Source organism: Triticum dicoccoides, chromosome 5A (assembly GCF_002162155.2).
Source record: "Triticum dicoccoides isolate Atlit2015 ecotype Zavitan chromosome 5A, WEW_v2.0, whole genome shotgun sequence".
Classification (NCBI taxonomy): Eukaryota; Viridiplantae; Streptophyta; class Magnoliopsida; order Poales; family Poaceae; genus Triticum; species Triticum dicoccoides.
In genome coordinates this window covers 660,104,541-660,120,555 of record NC_041388.1, presented here as the reverse complement: position 1 = coordinate 660,120,555, position 16,015 = coordinate 660,104,541, and positions in this window count along the sequence as shown.

Below are 16,015 nucleotides of genomic sequence, written 5' to 3'. Positions count from 1 at the left end.
CTCATAACTATGCTCAATTCTGTCAATTGCTCAATAGTAAATTGTTCACCCACCGTAGAATACTTATGCTCTTGAGAGAAGCCACTAGTGAAACCTATGGCCCCCGGGTCTATTCTCATCATATCAATCTCAATTACTTTAATCTTGCTTTGCTTTTTTACTTTGCATTTACTTTTTACTTTGCATCTTTATACCAAAAATACAAAAAATATTATATCTATCAGATCTCACTCTCGTAAGTGACCGTGAAGGGCTTGATAACCCCTAACCGCGTTGGTTGCGAGTAGCTATCGCTTTGTGCAGGTACGAGGGACTTGAGCGTGGGCTCCTACTGGATTGATACCTTGGTTCTCAAAAACTGAGGGAAATACTTACGCTACTCTGCTGCATTATCCCTTCCTCTTCGGGGAAAACCAACGCAAGCTCAAGATGTAGCAATACTCTAGATGCATGCTGGATAGCGGTCGATGTGTGGAGTAATAGTAGTAGATGCAGGCAAGAGTCGGTCTACTTGTCTCGTACGTGATGCCTATATACATGATCACACCTAGATATTCTCATAACTATGCTCAATTCTGTCAATTGCTCAACAGTAATTTGTTTACCCACCGTGAATACTTATGCTCTTGAGAGAAGCCACTAGTGAAACCTATGGCCCTCGGGTCTATTTTCCATCATATTAATCTTCCAACAGTTAGTTATTTTTATCGCCTTTTATTTTAATTTGCATCTTTATCATAAAAAATACCAAAAATATTATCTGATCATATCTATCAGATCTCACTCTCGTAAGTGACCGTGTAGGGATTGACAACCCCTTATCCCGTTGGTTGCGAGGATTTATTTGTTTGTGTAGGTGCATGGGACTCATGCCTGGCCTCCTACTAGATTGATACCTTGGTTCTCAAAAATTGAGGGAAATAATTACGCTACTTTGCTGCATCACCCTTTCCTCTTCAAGGGAAAACCAACGCAGTGCTCAAGAGGTAGCAAGAAGGATTTCTGGCGGGGAGGTCTACACAAAAGTCAACACACCAAGTACCCATCACAAACCCTTATCTCCCGCATTACATTATTTGCCATTTGCCTCTCGTTTTCCTCTCCCCCACTTCACCCTTGCCGTTTTATTCGCCCTCTCTCTCTCCATCCTCCCTCTCTTTCTCTATTTGCCTCTTTTTGCCCGTCTCTTGTTTGCTCGTGTGTTGGATTGCTTGCTTGTCACGATGGCTCAAGATAATACTAAATTGTGTGACTTTACCAATACCAACAACAATGATTTCCTTAGCACTCCGATTGCTCCTCTTACCGATACTGAATCTTGTGAAATCAATGCTGCTTTATTGAATCTTGTCATGAAAGATCAATTCGCCGGCCTTCCTAGTGAAGATGCCGCTACCCATCTAAATAGCTTCATTGATTTGTGTGATATGCGAAAGAAGAAAGATGTGGGTAATGATATTGTTAAATTGAAGCTATTTCCTTTTTCGCTTAGAGATTGTGCTAAAGCTTGGTTTTCGTCTTTGCCTAAAAATAGTATTGATTCTTGGAATAAGTGCAAAGTTGCTTTTATCTCTAAGTATTTTCCTCCCGCTAAGATTATCTCTCTTAGAAACGATATTATGAATTTTAAGCAACTTGATCATGAAAATGTTGCACAAGCTTGGGAGAGGATGAAATTAATGATACGTAATTGCCCTACGCATTGTTTGAATTTGTGGATGATTATACAAAAACTTTATGCCAGACTGAATTTTGCTTCTAGAAATCTTTTAGATTTGGCCGCGGGAGGTACTTCTATGGAAATCACTTTAGGAGATGCTACTAAAATCCTAGATAATATTATGGTTAATTATTCTCAATGGCACACTGAAAGATCTACTAATAAGAAAGTGCATGCGATAGAAGAAATCAATGTTTTGAGTGGAAAGATGGATGAACTTATGAAATTATTTGCTAATAAAAGTTTTTCTTCTGATCCTAATGATATGCCTTTGTCTACTTTGATTGAGAATAATAATGAATCCATGGATGTGAATTTTGTTGGTAGGAATAATTTTGGTAACAACGCGTATAGAGGACAGTTTAATCCTAGGCCGTATCCTAGTAATTCTTCTAATAATTATGGTAATTCCTAAAATAATTCTTATGGAAATTATAATAAGATTCCCTCTAATTTTGAATCTAATATTAAAGAATTTATTACTTCGCAAAAGAATTTCAATGCTTTGACTGAACAAAAATTGCTTAAAATTGATGAGTTGGCTAGGAACGTTGATAGAATTTCTCTTGATGTTGATTCTTTGAAACTTAGATCTATTCCACCTAAGCATGATATCAATGAGTCTCTCAAAGCCATGAGAATTTCCATTGATGAGTGCAAAGAAAGAACCGCTAGGAGGCGTGCTAAGAAAGATTGCTTTATAAAAGCGTGTTCTTCTAGTTTCCATGATAATAAAGATGAAGATCTAAAAGTTATTGTTGTGTCCCCTATTAAAACTTTGTTTTGCAATATGAATCTGGATAATGATGGGACTGAATATGATCCACCTTTACCTAGACGGCGTTCCAAAAATTCAGAGTCTTTAGATCTTGATGCTAAAATTGTTAAAAGTGGGATTGAAGAAGTCAAAACTTTAAATATTAATGAACCCACTATTTTTGATTTCAAGTAATTTAATTATGATAATTGCTCTTTGATATATTGTATTTCCATGTGTGCAATCCGTGCTAAATTCTCCTCATGCTTATAGTCAAAATAAAGCTTTTACTAAACATATCGTTGATGCTTTGATACAATCTTATGAAGAAAAACTTGAGTTGGAAGTTTCTATCCCTAGAAAACTTTATGATGAGTGGGAACCTACTATTAAAATTAAAATTAAAGATCATGAATGCTATGCTTTGTGTGATTTGGGTGCTAGTGTTTCCACGATTCCAAAGACTTTGTGTGATTTGCTAGGTTTCTGTGATTTTGACGATTGCTCTTTAAACTTGCACCTTGCGGATTCCACCATTAAGAAACCTATGGGAAGAATTAATGATGTTCTTATTGTTGCATAGGAACTATGTGCCCATAGATTTTATTGTTCTTGATATCGATTGCAATCCTTCATGTCCTATTATTCTTGGTAGACCTTTCGTTAGAACGATCGGTGAAATTATTGATATGAAGGAAGGAAATATTAGATTCCAATTTCCGTTAAGGAAAGGCATGGAACTCTTCCCTAGAAATAAAATTAAATTACCTTATGAATCTATTATGAGAGCCACTTATGGATTGCCTACCAAAGATGGCAATACCTAGATCTATCCTTTCTTTTTATGCCTAGCTAGGGGCGTTAAACGATAGCGCTTGTTGGGAGGCAACCCAATTTTACTTTTATTACTTGCTTTTTGCTCCTGTTTAGTAATAAATAATTTATCTAGCCTCTGTTTTGGTTTTGTTTTTTGTGTTTAATTAGTGTTTGTGCCAAGTAGAACCATTGGGAAGATTTGGGGAAAATCTTTTTAATCTTGCTGTAAAAAACAGAAACTTTAGCACTCACGAGAATTGCTGCCATTTTTATTCGGAAAATGGTATTTAGTTAATTCTTTTTTCAGATGATTAATAGATAAATTCATCACGTCCAGCATTTTATTTTAGAATTTTTGGGGTTCCAGATCTTGCGTTAGCTACAGATTACTACAGACTGTTCTGTTTTTGATAGATTCTGTTTTTCGTGTGTTGTTTGCTTATTTTGATGAATCTATGGCTAGTAAAATAGTTTATAAACCATAGATAAGTTGGAATACAGTGGTTTTGACACCAATATAAATAAATAATGAGTTCATTACAGTACCTTGAAGTGGTGTTTTCTTTTCTTTCGCTAACGGAGCTCACGAGATTTTCTACTTTAAGTTTTGTGTTGTGAAGTTTTCATGTTTTGGGTGAAAGATTTGATGGATTATGGAACAAGGAGTGGCAAGATACTAAGCTTGGGGATGCCCATGGAACCCCAAAATAATCTAAGGACACCTAAAAGCCAAAGCTTGGGGATGCCCCGGAAGGCATCCCCTCTTTCGTTTACTTCCATCGGTAACTTTACTTGGAGCTATATTTTTATTCACCACATGATATGTGTTTTGCTTGGAGCATCTTGTATGATTTGAGTCTTTGATTTTTAGTTTACCACAATCATCCTTTCTGTACACACCTTTTGAGAGAGACACGCATGATTCAAAAATTATTAAAGTACTCTATGTGCTTCACTTATATCTTTTGAGTTATATAGTTTTTGCTCTAGTATTTCACTTATATCTTGTAGAGCACGGTGGTGGTTTTTTTATAGAAACTATTATTCTCTCATGCTTCACTTGTATTATTTTGAGAGTCTTAAATAGCATGGTAATTTACCTAAATAATCCTAATATGCTAGGTATTCAAGACTAGTAAAAACTTTCTTATGAGTGTGTTGAATACTAAGAGAAGTTTGATGCTTGATGATTGTTTTGAGGCATGGAGATAGTGATATCCAAGTTGTGCTAGTTGAGTAGTTGTGAATTTGAAAAATACTTGTGTTGAAGTTTGCAAGTCCCGTAGCATGTACGTATGGTAAACGTTATGTAACAAATTTGAAACATGAGGTGTTCTTTGATTGTCCTCCTTATGAGTGGCGGTCGGGGACGAGCGATGGTCTTTGCCTACCAATCTACCCCCCTAGGAGCATGCACATAGTGCTTGGTTTTTGATGACTTGTAGATTTTTTCAATAAGTATGTGAGTTCATTATGACTAATGTTGAGTCCATGGATTATACGCACTCTCACCTTTCCATCATTTCTAGCCTCTTCGGTGCTGTGCATTTCCCTTTCTCACATTGAGAGATGCATGGTGCAAACTTCGCCGGTGCATCCAAACCCCGTGATATGATATGCTCTTTCACACATAAACCTCCTTATATCTTCCTCAAACAGCCACCATACCTACCTATTATGGCATTCCCATAGCCATTCCGAGATATATTGCCATGCAACTTTCCACCGTTCCATTTATCATGACACGTTCATCATTGTCATATTGCTTTGCATGATCATGTAGTTGACATAGTATTTGTGGCAAAGCCACCATTCATAATCCTTTCATACATGTCACTCTTGGTTCATTGCATATCCCGGTACACCGCCGAAGGCATTCATATAGAGTCATACTTTGTTCTAGTATCGAGTTGTAATCATTGAGTTGTAAATAAATAGAAGTGTGATGATCATCATTTTCTAGAGCATTGTCCCAAGTGAGGAAAAAAACAAAAAGCCATAAAAAAGGAGAAGGCCCAAAATTTGAGAGAAAAAGAGAGAAGGGGCAATATTACTATCCTTTTTACCACACTTGTGCTTCAATGTAGCACCATAATCTTCATGATAGAGAGTCTTTTGTTTTGTCACTTTCATATACTAGTGAGAACTTTTCATTATAGAACTTGGCTTGTATATTCCAACAATGGGCTTCCTCAAATGCCCTAGGTCTTCATGAGCAAGCAAGTTAGATGCACACCCACGTAGTTTCCTTTGTTGAGCTTTCATATATTTATAGCTCTAGTGCATCCATTGCATGGCAATCCCAACTCATTGCATTAACATCAATTGATGTGCATCTCCATAGCTCATTGATTATCCTCGTTGATGTGAGGCTTTCTCCATTTTTTGTCTTCTGCACATAACCCCCATCATTATATTCTATTCCACCCATAGTGCTATATCCATGGCTCACGCTCATGTATTGCGTGAAGGTTGAAAAAGTTTGAGATTACTAAAGTATGAAACAATTGCTTGGCTTGTCATCGGGGTTGTGCATGATGAGAGCATTCTTTTGTGATGAAAATGGAGCATGACTAAACTATATGATTTTGTAGGGATGAACTTTCTTTGTCCAAGTTATTTTGAGAGGACATAATTGCTTAGTTAGTATGCTTGAAGTATTATTATTTTTATGTCAATATTGAACTTTTATCTTGAATCTTTCGGATCTGAATATTCATACCACAATTAAGAAGAATTACATTGAAAATATGCCAAGTAGCATTCCACATCAAAAATTCTGTTTTTATCATTTACCTAATCGAGGACGAGCTGGAATTAAGCTTGGGGATGCTTGATACATCTCCAACGTATCTATAATTTTTGATTGTTCCATGCTATATTATATTACCTAATCGAGGATGGGCTTTATTATACACTTTTATATTAATTTTGGGACTAACCTATTAACCGGAGGCCCAGCCCAGAATTGCTGTTTTTTGCCTATTTCAAAGTTTTGCAGAAAAAGAATATCAAACGGAGTCCAAACGGAATGAAACCTTCGGGAACGTGATTTTCGAAACGAACGTGATCCAAAGGACTTGGACCCTACATCAAGACATCAACCAGGAGGTGATGAGGTAGGGGGCACACCTACCCCCCTGGGCGCGCCCTCCACCCTCGTGGGCCCCATGTTGCTCCACTGACGTACTCCTTCCTCCTATATATACCTACGTACCCCCAAACGACCAGATACAGAGCCAAAACCCTAATTCCACCGCCGTAACTTTCTGTATCCACGAGATCCCATCTTGGTGCCTTTTCCGGAGCTCCGACGGAGGGGGCATCGATCACGGAGGGCTTCTACATCAACACCATAGCCCCTCCGATGAAGTGTGAGTAGTTTAATTCAGACCTTCGGGTCCATAGTTATTAGCTAGATGGCTTCTTCTCTCTTTTTGGATCTCAATACAAAGTTCTCCCCCTCTCTTGTGGAGATCTATTCGATGTAACCTTCTTTTTGCGGTGTGTTTGTTGAGATCGATGAATTGTGGGTTTATGATCAAGTTTATCTATGAACAATATTTGAATCTTCTCTAAATTCTTTTATGTATGATTGGTTATCTTTGCAAGTCTCTTTGAATTATCAGTTTGGTTTGGCCTACTAGATTGATCTTTCTTGCAATGGGAGAAGTGCTTAGCTTTGGGTTCAATCTTGCGGTGTCATTTCGCAGTGACAGTAGGGGCAGCAAGGCATGTATTGTATTGTTGCCATCGAGGATAACAAGATGGGGTTTATATCATATTGCATGAGTTTATCCCTCTACATCATGTCATGTTGCTTAAAGCGTTACTCTGTTCTCTTGAACTTAATACTCTAGATGCATGCTGGATAGCGGTTGATGTGTGGAGTAATAGTAGTAGATGCAGGCAGGAGTCGGTCTACTTGTCTCGGACGTGATGCCTATATACATGATCATACCTAGATATTCTCATAACTATGCTCAATTCTATCAATTGCTCAACAGTAATTTGTTTACCCACCATGAATACTTATGCTCTTGAGAGAAGCCACTAGTGAAACCTATGCCCCCGGGTCTATTTTCCATCATATTATTCTTCCAACACTTAGTTATTTTTATTGCCTTTTATTTTACTTTTCATCTTTATCATAAAAAATACCAAAAATATTATCTTATCATATCTATCAGATCTCACTCTCGTAAGTGACCGTGTAGGGATTGACAACCCCTTATCGCGTTCGTTGCGAGGATTTATTTGTTTGTGTAGGTGCGAGGGACTTGTGCGTGGCCTCCTACTAGATTGATACCTTGGTTCTCAAAAACTGAGGGAAATACTTACGCTACTTTGCTGCATCACCCTTTCCTCTTCAAGGGAAAACCAACGCAGTGCTCAAGAGGTAGCAGGGATCACAACATTAGAGAATGATGTGATCGACAAAACCCATCCGTTAGCTTAGCACTATGATCGTTTAGTTTATTGCTATTGCTTTCTTCTTGACTTATACATGTTTCTCAGACTATGAGATTATGCAACTCCCGAATACCGGAGGAACACCTTGTATGCTATCAAACGTCACAACGTAATTGAGTGATTATAAAGATGCTCTGCAGGTGTCTACGATGGTGTTTGTTGAGTTGCCATAGATCGAGATTAGGATTTGTCACTCTGTGTATCGGAGAGGTATCTCTGGGCCTTCTCGGTAATGTACATCACTATAAGCCTTGCAAGCAACGTAGCTAATGAGTTAGTCATGGGATGATGCATTACAGAACGAATAAAGAGACTTGCCGGTAACGAGAAGGAACTAGGTATGATGATACCGACGATCAAATCTTGGGGAGGTAACATACCGATGACAAAGGGAACAACGTATGTTGTTATGTGGTTTGACCGATAAAGATCTTCGTAGAATATGTAGGAACCAATATGAGCATCCAAGTTCCGGTATTCATTGTTGACCGGATATGTGTCTCGGTCATGTCTATATATTTCTTGAACCTGTAGGGTCTGCACGCTTAACGTTCGATCACGATTTGTATTATGAGTTATGTGATTTGATGTAATGAAGGTTGTTCAAAGTCCAGGATGAGATCACGGACATGACGAGGAGTCTTGAAATGGTCGAGACATAAAGATTGATATATTGGACCATGTTATTCGGATACCGGAAGTGTTCCGGATGGTTTCGGATAAAACTGGAGTGCCGGAGGGGTTACCGGAACCCCCCGGGGAAGTAATGGGCCTTAGTGGGCCTTAGGGGAGAGAGAGGGCAGCAACTAGGGGAGGGGGCGCGGCCCTCTTTCCCTCTCCCTCTCCCTCTCCTTCCTTCTTCTCCTACTTGGACTAGGAAAGGGGGGACCGATTCCTACTTGGAGTAGGATCCCCCCCTTGGGCGTGCCCCTTGTGGCTGGCCGGTCTCCTCCTCCCCTCCTTTATATACAGGGGAGGGGGGCACCCCATAGACACACAAGTTGATCTTTTGCCGTGTGCGGTGCCCCCCCTCCACAGTTTTACACCTCGGTCATATTGTCATAGTGCTTAGGCGAAGCCCTGCGTCGGTAACCTTATCATCACCGTCAACACATCGTCGTGCTGGCGGAACTTACCCTCAGCCTTAGATGGATCAAGAGTACGAGGGACATCACCGAGCTGAACGTGTGCAGATCATGGAGGTGCCGTGCGTTCGGTAGTTGATCAGTTGGATTGCGAAGACGTTCGACTACATCAACCGCGTTACTAAATGCTTCCGCTTTCGATATACGAGGGTACGTAGACAAAATCTTCCCTCTCGTTGCTATGCATCTCCTAGATAGATCTTGCGTGATCGTAGGAATTTTTTTGAAATACTGCGTTCCCCAACATTGAGGATTTTCTTCTCCATATTCACATGGCTCGCGGTGACGATCTCCACGCCATCAAATACCTCCCCCTAAAGCTGAAGGGACCTGCACTACACTGGTTAAACATCCTCCCAGAGAACTCCATTGGTAGCTGGGAAGATCTGGAGGATGCCTTTAGAGACAACTTCCGAGGTACCAATGTCTAGCCTCCGGATGCCGATGACCTTAGTCATATAGTCTAGCAACCCGAGTCAGCCCGCAAACTCTAGACTAGGTTCTTAATTAAAAAGAACCAAATTGTCGATTTTCCGGACTCCGAAGCCCTCGCGGCCTTTAAACATAGCGTCCGCGATGAATGGCTCACCCAACACCTCGGTCAGGAAAAGCCGAAGTCTATGGCAGCTGTTACCACACTCATGACGCGCTTATGCGCGGGAGAGGACAGTTGGTTGGACCATAGAAGCAACAGTACCGGCGACCCTGGCACCTTGGAAGCTAGGGATGGCAATGGCAGGCCACGACGCAATAAACATAAGCATCGAAACAACAATGAAGAAACTGAAGACACAACGGTTAACGCTGGATTCAGTGGCTATAAATCCGGTGAGCGGAAGAAGCCATCCAAAGGAAATAAAGATAGTCCATCCAATTTGGACAAAATACTCGATCGGCCTTGCCAGATCCATGGCACTCCTGACAAGCCCGCCAATCATTCCAACAAAAACTGTTGGGTCTTTAAACAGGTCGGAAAGTTAAATACCAAACATAAGGGGAAAGGGCCGCCAAGCGAGGACGAAGATGAGCCCCGCCCAACAAACATAGGGGTCATAAGAAATTTCCCCCTGAGGTAAAAATAGTGAACATGATATATGCCACGCATATCCCCAAGAGGGAGCGCAAACGCGCACTAAGGGACGTCTACGCCATAGAGCCTGTTGCCCCTAAATTCAACCCGTGGTCAGCTTGTCCGATCACCTTCGATCGCAGGGACCACCCAACCAGTATCCGTCATGGAGGTTCAGCAGCTCTGGTCCTCGATCCAATCATCGATATATTCCATCTCACTCGTGTCCTTATGGACAGTGGCAGCAGTCTTAACCCATCAAGAATCAAGCCTAGTAACACCACACTACTAGGGAAAACCCTAGTAGTAGCACGGGTTTAATGCCCACTAGTAGCACGGGCAGCCGCGCTACCAATAAGGCGCTACAGCTATTACTTAGCAGTAGCGCGTGCGACAAGCGCTACTGCTAAGACACATAGCCGCAGTTCTTGTTCTATCCCGCGCTACTGCTAATCTAGCTAGTTGTAGCATGTTTACTGTCCATCGCTACTAGTACTCTTTTTTTCATTTTTAGTGTATTTATACGCCATTATACAAATTTTGGTACAATACCAATTATGAGGTTTATATCATTATGTCCATAACACTGTGTCAAATGAAGGTGGATTAGGTTCAAGTGGAGGCAATATGTGGTGCATGTCAAAAGTATACTACTAATCCGAACTTGATCTAGTTTGGACTAGTCGTACTTTCGATGTGCACCACATGTTGCCTCCACTTGAATCTATTCCGCCAGCACAAGCTATTTAATCATCATCATAGTCATTACCACCAACAGTATTTATTTAATCACCATAGTCATAGTGTAGCACATCATCATCTTCAAACTCATTCTAGCAAGCTAATCACCACCAACACTAGATGCGTAGCTATCTAATCACCACCAACACTACCTAATAATAATCATCATTGTTATTACCACCAACACTAGCTATTTAATCATCATAGTCATAGTGTAGCCCATCATCATCTTCAAACTCATTTCTAGCTAGCTAATCACTCCTGCTGCTCTCTCTCACGTAAAATAACATAAAACATGTGTAGCTCTCCTCCTTCATCAAGTTGGAGCATGCAGATGAACCTGTCTCCTAATCGTGGGTTGTGCTTCTGATTGCTTCCCCCTAGTACTTCTCTATGATCGTTCACAATTTTGCTCCAGACTTTCACTGTTAAGCATTCCTCGCTATTAGAAATCCTGAATGCACTAAAGTGCATTGTATGATATCTTGGCCATAAGCTAACAATATTCATGGTACCTTTAGTCTCGATCCAACCAGGCACAACATTCATCGGGAGTCCCTGTTGAAGAACATCGTATAGTAACATACTTAGAAATGAAGTTTAGCTTAAAAAATAATGTATGCAAAAGATGCACTGAGGACAAATAGTAAAAATCTTACCATCTTTCCTAAATAGATGTGACCGTAGTTCAGTACGAACACTATTGGTCGCATGTTTTGAGTACTAACATTTCTAAGTGCAGGAAGAAAATTTGTCTTGACAGTATGAAGATCCTCAAGCCATGAAACATAATGACTTATCTCCTCGCAGTTTAGTTCAGCCCCGGGACAGTAGTAGGTGCTGTCTACCAAGCGTTGGACATGTTTGCTTGAACGGAAATAAGCTGACAATAGAAATTAGTTGTCAACTATTTTTGAATAAACAATATCAAAGACATAAATATGGTTGAGAAACTCACATAATGGTATAACTGGAGGTGTCTGCACATCAACCCAGATGTCGATATTACCTTGAATATCATCTTCCGGAGGAATATCAAAGGTGATAACCATATCAGGATCAAATGCATAAGTCTTGCATAGTGCTTGCCAAGTTTTGCATCCAAAATAGGTGTAGTCGTCTGCGCTGTATAATTGTGCGTGGAAAATACGGCCATGCTCGGTCTTCAAGTAAACTCTCTTTACCTCCATAGTATGACTAAAACCTATCTTATCCAAGAAAAAAACTCTTGCATGGCAGGGGATACGCTAGTAGAATAGTAAAATAAATAAATTATAAGTTGAAGCAAATGAAGGAGATGTCATGCTTAATTACGAAAAAAGACTTGCCGTTGTGACTTACTGTATCCACTTCGAAGTTCTCATCCAGCTTGATGCTGAAGCGCCTATCATCATCTAGGAAGATTCCGTTGCACAGGCCGCACTCGTCTTTGCAGTTTTTGCAAATACCGGAATCCTTTTCGTCGTTAGACATTTCCTATGTTCGTAGTTGAAACATTAATTGAAAATCGATCGAAGACAACTACCAGGATACTCAACACACAAATTCGGGGCACTCGATATTTCCGACATATTCTGGCACAAGTCATGCCAAAATTCACGGAAAAATCTGGCATGACCTTTGCTAAAATAGCACATATCAAGCGCCTGAAATTTGCCGGAACGGAAATGAATCAACACTCCAGCAAAACATAGGCCACTCGGAGGTGTAACCTGCAAACATGACCGGCCACTTGGGCAAGCACATATCCTATTTGAGCAACACAAGATATACACTTCAAAATATCTTATAGGACTCATATTGACATGACAATTCAATAAGGGAAACCAAATCGTAAAATAAATAAGTATTCAAATTAGCATGCATTCAATAAGCAAAAGTAAATCATCTCATGCGTCCGTACATCGTCAAATATTATCACTAAATCATCCCGAATAGTATCATACATATAACATCACTAATACAACTAAAACCCTAGTGCACGACGGGTATCGACGCGGGCGGTGGACACCCACAGAGAAGGAACCATCATAGGATCATAGCTCCAGTGAGATCCCTGGAGAACCTGCCAGGTATTGGAGAACCTGTGCTCCAATGCAAACAAGTAGCGACGGACATGCACGTCCTCCTCACTGACACGGTGACGCACCACCTCCGCGGGGTCCTCAAGCCTCTGGACCGTCACTGGACCACGCGACCGCCACCAAAGAAGGTTCGGGTCAATGACGGGCTGACTCCTCACCAACCTACGCCCCTCGGTAGGTAGCGCCTCCCAGTACCACCCCGGTGGAGCCCAGTCCCGAACATGGCCCATCTTGTGACGCAGGTGTCCTCCGCCGACTCGACAATGAGGATGCGGGATAGGCATCGTCGACGTAGATGCGGAAATAATTGCTTTAACTAAAAAAGTAAACTAGTTCTATTAATTTTCGTACTAAAAATAAAATAGTTGTATTAACTCAACTAGTTCAAGTAAGCACTTACTATAAATAAAAATAAACTAGATTTTACTAAAAATAAACTAGTTCAACTAGTTATATTAATTTTCTTACTAATTCTATTAAACACTTACTAAAAACAGTAAAAAAACTAGTTAGATGAACTCTAAAATTTAACCCTAACCGATGAACTCTAAAATTTAATGAACCCTAACTAATTTGATGAACTCTAAAATTTAACCCTAACTAATTTGATGAAATCTAAAATTTAATGAACCCTAACTAATTTGATGAACTCTAAAATTTAACCCTAACTAATTTGATGAACTCTAAAATTTAACCCTTACTAATTCGATGAACTCTAAAACTAATTCTATTTAACAACTACTGCCATAATTAACATCTAATTTGATGAACCCTAACTAATTAGATGAATTCCGAAATTTAACCCTAAGAAACCTAGCTAGGCAGAGGTAGGGGGAGGAGGAGGAGGGCGTGCTCACCTCAGGCTCTGGCAGAGTTAGGGAGAGGGGCACGCGGCGTCGAGGTCGGGGACGGGGTCGGGGTCAGGGCGGCGGGCACACGGCGGAGGGCGGGGATGTAGGGGGGGCGTCGAGGTCGGGTGTCGGTGTCAAAATCGGCGGATCTCGGGTAGGGGGTCCTGAACTATGCGTCTAAGGCGGATGGTAACAGGAGGCAGGGGACACGATGTTTTACCCAGGTTCGGGCCCTCTTGATGGAGGTAAAACCCTACGTCATGCTTGATTGTTCTTGATAATACGAGTAGTACAAGAGTTGATCTACCATGAGATCGGAGAGGCTAAACCCTAGAAGCTAGCCTATGGTATGATTGTATGTTGTCCTACAGACTAAAACCCTCCGGTTTATATAGACACCGGAGGGGGCTAGGGTTACACAAGGTCGGTTACAAAGGAGGAGATATACCTATCCGTATGGCCTAGCTTGCCTTCCACGCCAAGTAGAGTCCCATCCGGACACAGGACGAAGTCTTCAATCTTGTATCTTCATAGTCCAACAGTCCGGCGAAAGGATATAATCTGGCTTTCCGGATACCCCCTAATCCAGGACTCCGTCAGTATCCCCTGAACCAGGCTTCAATGGCGATGAGTCCAGCGCGCAGTGTTGTCTTCGGCATTGCAAGGCGGGTTCCTCCTCCGAATACACCACGGAAGAGTTTGAATACAAGGATAGTGTCCAACCCTGCAAAATAAGTTCCACATACCACCGTAGAGAGAATAATATTACCACAAATCTAATCTGCTGACACATTTTGGCAGCATGGCATCACGCCACGGCCTGGTAATTATTTGAACCGTTTTTCTTTAACCAGCCCCGCACATAACGCGAGGCGGTTTATTGACACTTCTTGTCAAAGCAGAGATCATGTTCCCCTTATTACGGGATTCTCATCAATACGGACGTGGGTAACCCAACCGCCCCATCAATTATGGCGCTTGGGGGGATAAGCTAGTTTTGCCAAGCTAGTGGGGGCGCATAGTTTAGTCCTCCCTTATAAAGGGATAAGATATCACCTTTTTCTACCCACGCCTTCTTCCTCCTTTCTCATCCATTCTCGCGCACTCGAGCTCCAGCGCCCAAGTCTGCATCCTTCTCCCCAACTCTCTCCAAACATGTCCGGAGCCGGAGGCAAGTGGATGGGCTCGTCCGTCATGGGGGGACACATCAAAAAGCTACGTGGAGCCGGATACTTAGCCGCGGATATCGCGCCCCGGCTGCCAGCCGCGGGGCAGGTCGTCCCTCCCCCGGAACCTCCCGAAAGGTTGGTTTTCCTCCCCCATTTCGTCCGCGGATTGGGGTTTCCCCTCCAGCCATTCGTCTGTGGCCTCATGTTCTATTACGGGTTAGAATTTCATGACTTGGCCCCGAATTTCATCCTCAACATCTCGGTGTTCATCTTCGTGTGCAAGGCTTTCCTCCGCATCCGGCCCCACTTCGGCCTATGGCTGAAGACCTTCAACATCAAGCTGAAGGTAGTAGGCGGCCAACAAGCAGAATGCAGCGGAGCCATGGTGGGAAAAATGCCCAACGTTACATGGCTCGAGGGCTCCTTCATGGAGACCGTAAAGGGGTGGCAATCGGGATGGTTCTACATCACCAAGCCGCGCGACACCAACTGGGTGGCGGCCCCCGAGTTTTGATTCGGAATCCCCACGCGGGTCATTTCCTGGTAGGAGTAGGGCCTGTCTTGGGGATCTTTGGTGGAGCTGGACGGACTCCAGAAGTGTATTCGGAACATGACGAGCAAGAAACTTAAGCTTGTCAACATAGTTCAGGTCATGCTCTTCCGCCGGATCCTCCCGTGTCAACAACGGGCTTTCAACTTATGGGAGTTTGACCCGGCCCAGCACCAGACTCTACGCGAGCTCTTCGACACAATGCATAAGGACGTCTGGAAGGTGCTGTTCAAGGGCGCAGAGGTCCCTCCTTCTCTTACCGAGGACCGCGGGCTAAGCGCGAAGCGCCCTGCGAATCCGGTAAGTACTGTACATCTGGTAGGGTATTTATTTCCCATAGCTTAACCATGTGCGGGGTCTGAGCTCCCATGCCTTTGACGGGACTGGGTGGAGACATCAGAGCAGATTAACTCTCCGGCCCCTCTGCCCGAAGACCCTGCGGATGCTCTCCTGACGAAGATGCGAACTCCGGCTCCTTATGAGGTGCCGGAGAAGACCAAGAAGAAGGCTAAGGGAACTCGAAGGAGTTCCCAGCGCCAGGTGGTATCGGACTCATTGTCCGATAACTCCGAGATGCACTCCTACCGTGAAGACGAGGAGAAGGAAGATGAAGATTCTTCCCCTACAGCCGGGGGAGACA